General features: G+C 31.3%; 1 protein-coding gene across 2 annotated transcripts in view; it reads left to right on the top strand.

Annotated features, from left to right (window-relative positions):
• The first annotated feature begins 3834 nt into the window (after positions 1-3834).
• Positions 3835-8578, top strand: part of LOC148619965 (uncharacterized) — a 49286-nt gene continuing 44542 nt past the window's right edge. For both annotated transcript variants that reach the window (XM_088580417.1, XM_088580416.1), the window contains exon 1: positions 3835-3941. The gene's annotated coding sequence lies outside the window, so the exon portion shown is untranslated. The remainder of the gene's footprint in view (positions 3942-8578) is intronic.

Raw genomic sequence — 8578 nt, 5'->3', positions numbered from 1 at the left:
TTAACTGTACTGTAGTACCAAAAGGCTTAATTTTGGAGGAATAATCCAGCAGGGATCCAAGGATATGCACCCCCACCCCCACTAAAAAAGAGAAAAAAAAAATGCATGAAACTCTTTTTTTTTCTGAAATTCTATACCCAAAAATGTTCTTGTTTGCCTTAGTGTGGACTTTCATTCAATTAAAATTCTCCATAACCTAAAATTCTTGATCTGCCCCTGATAATTTAGATAGTTGTTATGATTGTTACCACATACAAGCAGTACCAGGTTCCTGCATCAACTGCCTTCCAATGGAAGATTATATTCACACCAAAGACTGACTTAGGTGTATGAGTACTTGAAGAGTCAGTCCAATTGATTTTCCTAAAACTGAACAAAGAAATAGAAATCAACAATTTAAAAACATAAATGCAACAAAAAAAGAATAGAATAAGATGTTGCATGCTACATTGTGCTTAGAATGTCTATGGTAAACAGGTAATAGATTAACAGCAAACTTGAAAAGGGGGGGGCATGTAACAAGTCATATCATGCAAAAGCAACATACCAAATATCAAAAACTTTCCTCAAAAAGAAAGGGAGAAATCTGTTACAAAAAATTTCCAAAATTATTTATCTAATTAATTAATAAACAGAATATATAATTTGTACCATTATTAACTGAGTATATCAGAGATTTTCACAAAACTGCCCATGTCTATCATTTTGGAGAAAATCTGCATCATTCAATAGGAATTGGGAAACATTGATATATTTTTTGAAAGTATTTAAGACTTGCTTATCTGACAACATTTCAAAACTAATAGTTTAATACAAAGTTGAAAAAGTTTTACACCTTAATAAATTATTTGAACATTATTTTTTAACAAAGTGGGAAACTTTCACTAGGGAAAACAGCCTAATATTTGGCAGTAATTAAAATCAAACAATATCTACTTGTATCTATCTGTATAAATGTATATATTTTATGGTTAATGCGTTGGTCCTGTTAGCACTGGTGGTTTATGATTCTAACGAAAATTGTAGCATGAACAAACTTTCAAAGATTACATAATGAAAAACAAAACTGAAATCATAGATTTATTTTTCCCATATTACTTAGAACTGTTTTTTTCCCAAAATGTAGTAACTGAATGCCAATCTTTACTACTGATTTTTGAAGTATGAACTGTAATGAATAGATCAACAGTATCCAACTTTACTCACATTTAAAAATTCTGTTGCGTTTCACCCTTTTCCCAAACTTTTAAAACCTGTCAGAAAGTGAATTGCATTTGCCTTCAAAAACTATTTAGACTGAGTATTTATCCCACACTGTAATTATTCTCAAATAAAGATTCGCAAAACTAGACACTTTTTTACCAATTTGAATTCTCATGCCAGTTTTACTTGGATAAAATCACTCCTCTTCACTTCCTGTTTAATAATCATAAAATATTAATGATAGGACAGAGATTTTGACTGATATTAAATGGGACATTCTTAAAACATTTAGTGTTTCTTGACACATCACTCCAAGAACTAAATTCCCTAAATGCTAATTTATTACTAAATACATCTTCGAAGGCCAAAAAGGAGTGCTTCAAATCTTTAGTTGATTTGAAGGCTAGATCTTAAATTTATTTTGCAGAAATAATAGAATATTATTGAGCTGGACAATTGCCAGAAACGTATTTACTGGTTATAAAGGAGATATTGATTGATGTTAAAGGAATTACAATAGGACTACTTTTTTGTATAGAGTTCAGAAATAGTAGGGAAAGTTCCAGGCATATACATGTACTGTTGACATACATGTACAAGTAAGGTATTTTGATCCTGAAGGACAAAAAAAAAAACAAAAAAGATCTGGCAATGGTGTAAAGCTCTTTTTTTCATATTGCATACACAAGTAAAAAACCCAACAGATGGACAGACATAAAGATTGTACAATGCCTTGTCTTTTCAATTTGGGAGCAATGGCTAGAATGGCAAGTATAGATAGATCATCCACTTTAGTCTACACATTTATAAAGTTACTTTAATACAGGACTTACAGTTATAGATGGCTGAACGCTTAGAATGTGTAGAATTTAAACAATCCTATTTGTCTACATTAGTAAACATACACAAATTTAAACAGGAACTGACTTGATTATTTATCTTTAAGCCCATTTGAGTGCATTTGTGGGGGGGGGGGGGTCTGGTCTGGGTGTTAGAACATTATTTAAGGGGTAAAACATGTAGCTTGGAACTCATACTCTGTTGTAGCTTCTTTACCATGTTTGCAATTTCTTTTTTCTTTTTTTTTTTTTTTTTTTTTGGGGGGGGGGGGGGGGGGGGGGGTTGGTGGTCTGAACGTAAGAATATTTTAAGGGGTTAAACATGTAGCTCTGATTTGCTACTTTACAAATATTTAGAGCCAATTTACTCAAAGATATAGTGTGGCAGGTTGCAATAATGTCCCTCAGTAAAACTGAGTAGGCACGCATGTATTGAGACAATAAAAAATTGGAAAAGCAGTGAACAAACTGCAATTAATTAACAAACATACTAAATCAGTTAGAAATGCTGTTGTATATTAGCAGTTTTATTTTATATATTTGTATAATTCTGCTCTGAGCTCTGAACTCTTTCTAACCAAGCGGATCCAAGGAAAAGACGCGTTACGAGTACACTTGGAACCCTAAATATTGAGAAACAATATTTTGCCAGGAAATCTTGATTTTTCATGAAATATTTTGGTGAAAAAGTGGAGTGCAATGCTTGGGAAAGAGTTATATTTATATAACTTTCAGGGCCTAATCCACACATAAAAGACAAGGAGAAGTGTTAGTAAATTCTGTTTGAAAAATAATAATATTGACATGTTTGTCTTATGTAATCTATTACACAAACTTCATAGTCAAAACCAAATGTGAAGTGCATGAGCACAAACATAAGAAGAAATTTTTGCTCATTTCCCCCTCTGGCTGGTTAGGTCCCATAATTAAGAGACTGGAGAATTAATTTGTTAACATTTTTCTTAATATCACATTTGATAGAGGCTCAAATGAGCAAAAATCTGTCTCTGCAGATAATATGTGCTTGTTGCATGCAGCATATATATATACATTCTATCAAGGATTTATATATAGCTCAATATTTAACTCCTTGATTCTATGCAGGCAAGTTAGAAAGCCCATTATATCAAAGGAAGAGCATGTCATTTGCACAAGAAGCATTTACATATGTAAGAGGGTGTTCATGGAAGACCCAGACCCCCAGAATGCCAGATCCAGGCAGATTGTGAGTGGGTGGCAATGGGTGGCGCATATCAAATTTTGAGTTAATCGCAATTATTTTCATCCATTTGATGTCACTAACTCATGCTTTCTAAAAAAAAATGGTATTGTTTTGTAATACACTGAAATAATAAACATGAAATATATACATAGATTTAAAATAAAGGGAAATAACTCTTTGATATTGATTGAAAAACCCAGCTCTTCCTGTCATCATTAAGAATGTTATATTAGGGATTTTATATTACACTCCCTGATTAGAACAAATGGTGGGATAAAATTTACCCACTGCCTCCCATTGTGCCACCCATAAAAAAAATCCTGATCTGCCTGGTTTCTACATGTAACATGGACAGTCTCAGTTATATTGCATGCTAACACTGGCTAAATAAATTTAAAATATTGTTTACCCGTTCTTCTATAAAATGTTAGCCTATAGACTTGTGTATCATGTTCATTTTGCATGATGACCATCGAGCTAAATTATAAGCCTCAGGACTCCATGTCCCTCGTGCCATCAAGTTCACAATTAGTGGGGAAAGGGAAGTAATCCAATATTTATTTCGATGCCCGTTGTGATTGGTTGAATAAATCAGACAGCCATTGACCGCAATAGAAGATAATACACTAACATTTATACGCTTAAATTTCAGGTTACAGCGTTAAAATATTAGTTTTGTAAGTATAACAGGTATTAATACAAAGTGTTCTTTACTTTTCAGACCGGTTCCCGATCATTTGTTTGAGCACTATTGAGAAACTCGGTGGTCGCATTTGCGCTGTAATCGAGACTCGATAGAATCAGAAACATGGTCGTTTTTTAGGAGAAAACTAATGTTTCAATTTAGTTTGTGATATTTTCAGGAGTTTTGACCAACGACACATGAGAAATTGGTAGAACCATGTTCCAATACGTACTGCCTCGCACGTTGTTGCTTGGTGAAAATCCAGAATGGCGGCAGATATTTAACCTTGACCCCGATTTATACTTAGATTTAACAGTAATATTAAGTTCCTTGACTGTCTGATTAGATATTTGCATATTGAAGTATGGTAAAGATTAAGAATTATATATGCACGTGTATACATGTATATGGAATAGTAGCTTTTTTCAATTCAAATTAAGAAACAGACATTTTTACATAAAATTTCTTGTGTATATATGTATACTGTATTTCTAATGTCCATATATAATTGCTAGGTATACAGTATTTCTAATGTCCATATAGAATTGCTAGGTATACGGTACATGAAACTCTTTCTCAACTCTAAAGCTTTCTGTCAGATTTGAAGGAGAACCTTGCTGATTATCTGACAAAAGTTATATATACATGCACAATGATATGTATATGTACACATTCATTATGGAATACCTTTACTTCTCTCCCTAATAATCAGATTTTTGTCCATTAACTATTAAAGTGTGGCACATGACCAAAAAGAAACAGATTTTTTTTATTATCCAAGTATTTATGCCAAGTAACCATTACAGTGTTAGGATATTGACAAGACAAACTTGCTTGAAATATTGTTTTGGAAAAGTGGTGGAAATATTTCCCCCACTTTTCTACCATTAGCAGTAAAAAAATATCTACATCTTAGATGCTACATAATAGATTTAATTATCTTGTAATTTGGGTGATTTTCTAGATATTTATTGGTTATATTTTCGGCAAAAAAGACCAAATGTAGAGAAAATGATGTGCCACTCATAGTCCAATTCTAACCAGAATGGTAATTGCTTACAAAAATGAAGCATTTTAGATATATATATATACACATACAAAAAAACACAGATTAATTGTAAAAATGATTATAGATTGAATAATCATTTTTACAATTTGTCTTTTTTTTTTGTTGTTTTTTGTTCTTTTCATAAACAATTTTAAAAAGGTCAAGGTTTCTTTTCAAAATAATTTCATTCATGCACATGTACAAAATCTGAGAAAGATGTCAGAATTTTATCTTGACAAACAAAAACAAAACATTCCTATCATATTGTAATTTCAATGAATAGTTCATTGAGTTTATGAATCTTTAAAGAAAAGATTCTTAAAAATCCAACTTTCAAATTATTTTGACTCCTTCCTATAGTACATATGAACCCTAGGAATTTTCAGAATGTCTCCATGTTAGTAAGCACTTTAGGAAAGCAAGTGCAGTAGAAAAATTATTTTTTAATAATTTTTTGAAAGATTTACAAAACCCAAACAGACTATAGTATTATATTTCCTTTTTTTTCAGTGTTGGAAGAGCTATTTGAATATCCAGGGACATACAATGTTACTAAATCATGTGACTTAGAATCAAATGTCAATATTGATCTCACTTAAATGACATCTGCTAATATTCATATTGAATTCTTGAAGCAACCTTCTTTTGCTCAGTAACATTACATGAATTTGTGTTTATATTTACAGCCAATATTCAAGTAACTATTCCAACACTCGAACAGGCATGTATAAACTTTGAAGTTACACAGATTGTTTCTAAGGTCTGTTGAGATATTATTCTGAAAATATATCTCGGAGTTTGTAAGCAATATATGCATTTTTTAAGAATTATTTTTTTTTCAAAATTAGTTATACTTGAGTAGACCTGTTGGCCCCTTTTTGCAGAAAGTGTTGTGTGAATCTTAATTAGGCTAATACAAATAAAAAGATAAAAAATTTCATGGGAATTCCAAATTTTCCCATTAGAAATAAATTGGTTTATAGTTTCACAATAAAAAAGGCTGAGGTAGTGTTGAAAAATGCAAACAATATTCTCTGATGTTCCAACTCCTGGAATCCTCGAAAAATAGTTTTTCATTCTTTATATAGCCGTATATATATTTGTTAAAAATAGTTCATTTTAGAGCCTTTATTTCCCTGAAAAAGATAATGTACCTTCATGTACTTACTTCAATCAAGTTGTGTATAGAAAAGTAATAAAAAAAAAATATTTTTAAGATTGCATGGCTAAAATTTAATCTGATAAGTGTTTCACTATATTTAGTTCACCTGAAATGCAGAATCACATTTTACATGTAATGAAGAAACATGATTTGCAACTTCATTTTTGATTTTAAAAAAATACATGTATTATACAGGTTTAAAAAATCATTTAAGTACATCAACACACACAACAAGGCACACTTAGGAGTAGTTTTGGTATTCCTTGCCATTAAATGTCATAATAAGTCCAGTTTAAAATGACATAAATATACCTTAAATGTAACTGCGTTAGGCACTGGCCAAATTTTAATATGATAATATATATTTTTACCTAAAATCTGAAATATAAAACTTTGATATTTTATATATGTACAGAGGTTCAACGACTTCTTGACTTCCATGTTAATCTTAATTTTCATAAACTTGTTAGATAGTCTAACAGGTTTAAAGTGGTGTCTTTCCTTTTACTAAGTAGTATTAGATGTGTGATTGCTTTCTACATAGTTATGTTGAAAGGGAGATAACTCAATGTTTAAAATTAAAATCGCAATTTCCCCATTACATGATACACTTAGTAGTACAAGCTTTTTTCATTTTATCTGTTTTAAAGAGTACATAAATGTAAACAAACAAAAAACTAAAAAAACAAAAAGTTTGACATGGATTAAAATATTGAAATCTTGGTTATGATTCCTTCCTTTGTAGTCATTGCAAACTGTGTTTGACTGAAAGCAATGTCAGACCAAATTTCATTCAGTCTGGCAGAAATTTTCAGATTTGTTGAACATAGTGGGGGCAAAATAAAAGAAAATACCATTTGATCAGACAGCTCATTGTCACTACATGTACATGTATGTCTGGTATTGTATAAACTTGAATACATCATGTGGAAAGGGCTTATGTAACTGTGGCACATCCCTTGGTAGAAAATGTTTGCATACACTATCACCATAAAATAAATATTAATAGTACAAATGAAGTTTTGATATTTGCTGCATGGATGGACCCAGAAATTTATGAAAAAAATTAAAGATTGAATCCAAAAACTTGTGAAGATTTTGGGGTTCCAAAACTTACTTATTTTGTTTCCCAAATTTTGCACAAAACAATCATGCCATCAGAAGGAGGATATACATGTGTAGCCTCCTGGTTTCGTTATGTACAGTCCCAAGGTTTACTATTGCAACAGTAGATGTATTCTAAAACTGGAACTTAATCCTTTATTTATAGCTGAAAACAAGTTTTTCTTGTTTTTTTTTCCAATCCAGTCATGATAATCTTGTATAAAGGGGAATAACTCAATATTATTTGTAGTAAATTCAATTGAATGAACGATTCAAAGACCAAGCTAAAATTGTCACTTCATAATTACCTATTGTTCAGATATGAAGGATTTTCGCACTGTGTCATGTGATAAAATGGACTACTGTTTATGATTTGCTTCATTTTGTTGTCTTTTTTTTTTCTCTCTCACTGATACTCTTAACAATAGTTGTTTGTAGAACCAGGATTTCAGGTTAGGACAGATATTAATTAGATGAGTTGACCAGTTGTTGGAGGCATGAAATTTGATGGAAAATCAACATGGAATATATGCATTCATGTGACTGAAGCTTCACATGGAATTCACTTTACAGATTTTCATGTGAATTGTCACAAAATATGTTTGCTGAATTCAGGTGAAAATTATAAAAGAATCCTTTCTTATGTGTATAATTTGTGTAAAATTTTGATCAAAAATATTTCCATTTTTAACCTTATTCTTGGGAGGGGGCACAGTCGGTGTTGTTGGGCTTATGCCTGGCATGCCTCCTTTTGAGAATGTGTCTGATTGTGGTACTTCTAAACTACTGTTTTGAATATACAAGTGGCCCATTTGGTAGTATTCCATTTTGAAAAATTGGAAAGTTTTGGGAGATGATCACTGCAGTCTTTCACTTGCTCTTCCAAAGACTTGAGATACATTTGCACAGTATTTCTTTGTAATACTAGAAACTTTTTTTATCTTTGGTTAACTTAATGGTTAAGTGCAAGTATTTGAAAGAATCGGGCAAAATATGAAAAATCAGAAACATGCATGTCAAAACACGACTGATCTGACAATGTAATATCACTCGAGAATATTTTCTCAGTTTGAATAGACAATTATTTGATCTCTGCATCACTGACTTTGTGCAGAAATTTTTCAATAGAATTTTAGAAAAATGAAGTTTTTGACAGAGTTATCTGCCCTTGAAATGTTCATTTTCAGTGCATTTCAGTGAAATTGTAACTTAATGGTCCAGCATGATATGGAAAACCTTGTCGAATTTCCTCGATACTGATGGTGCAAATTGTCAAATTACACTGTCAAAAGTTTATTCATACCATGTTTCACGG

The sequence above is a fragment of the Perna viridis genome, chromosome 4 (assembly GCF_037379345.1).
Source record: "Perna viridis isolate PV_CMFRI_1.1 ecotype Kerala chromosome 4, ASM3737934v1, whole genome shotgun sequence".
Lineage (NCBI taxonomy): Eukaryota > Metazoa > Mollusca > Bivalvia > Mytilida > Mytilidae > Perna > Perna viridis.
The sequence above is the reverse complement of the archived record's forward strand: the minus strand, read 5'-3'. Positions and strand labels throughout refer to the sequence as shown.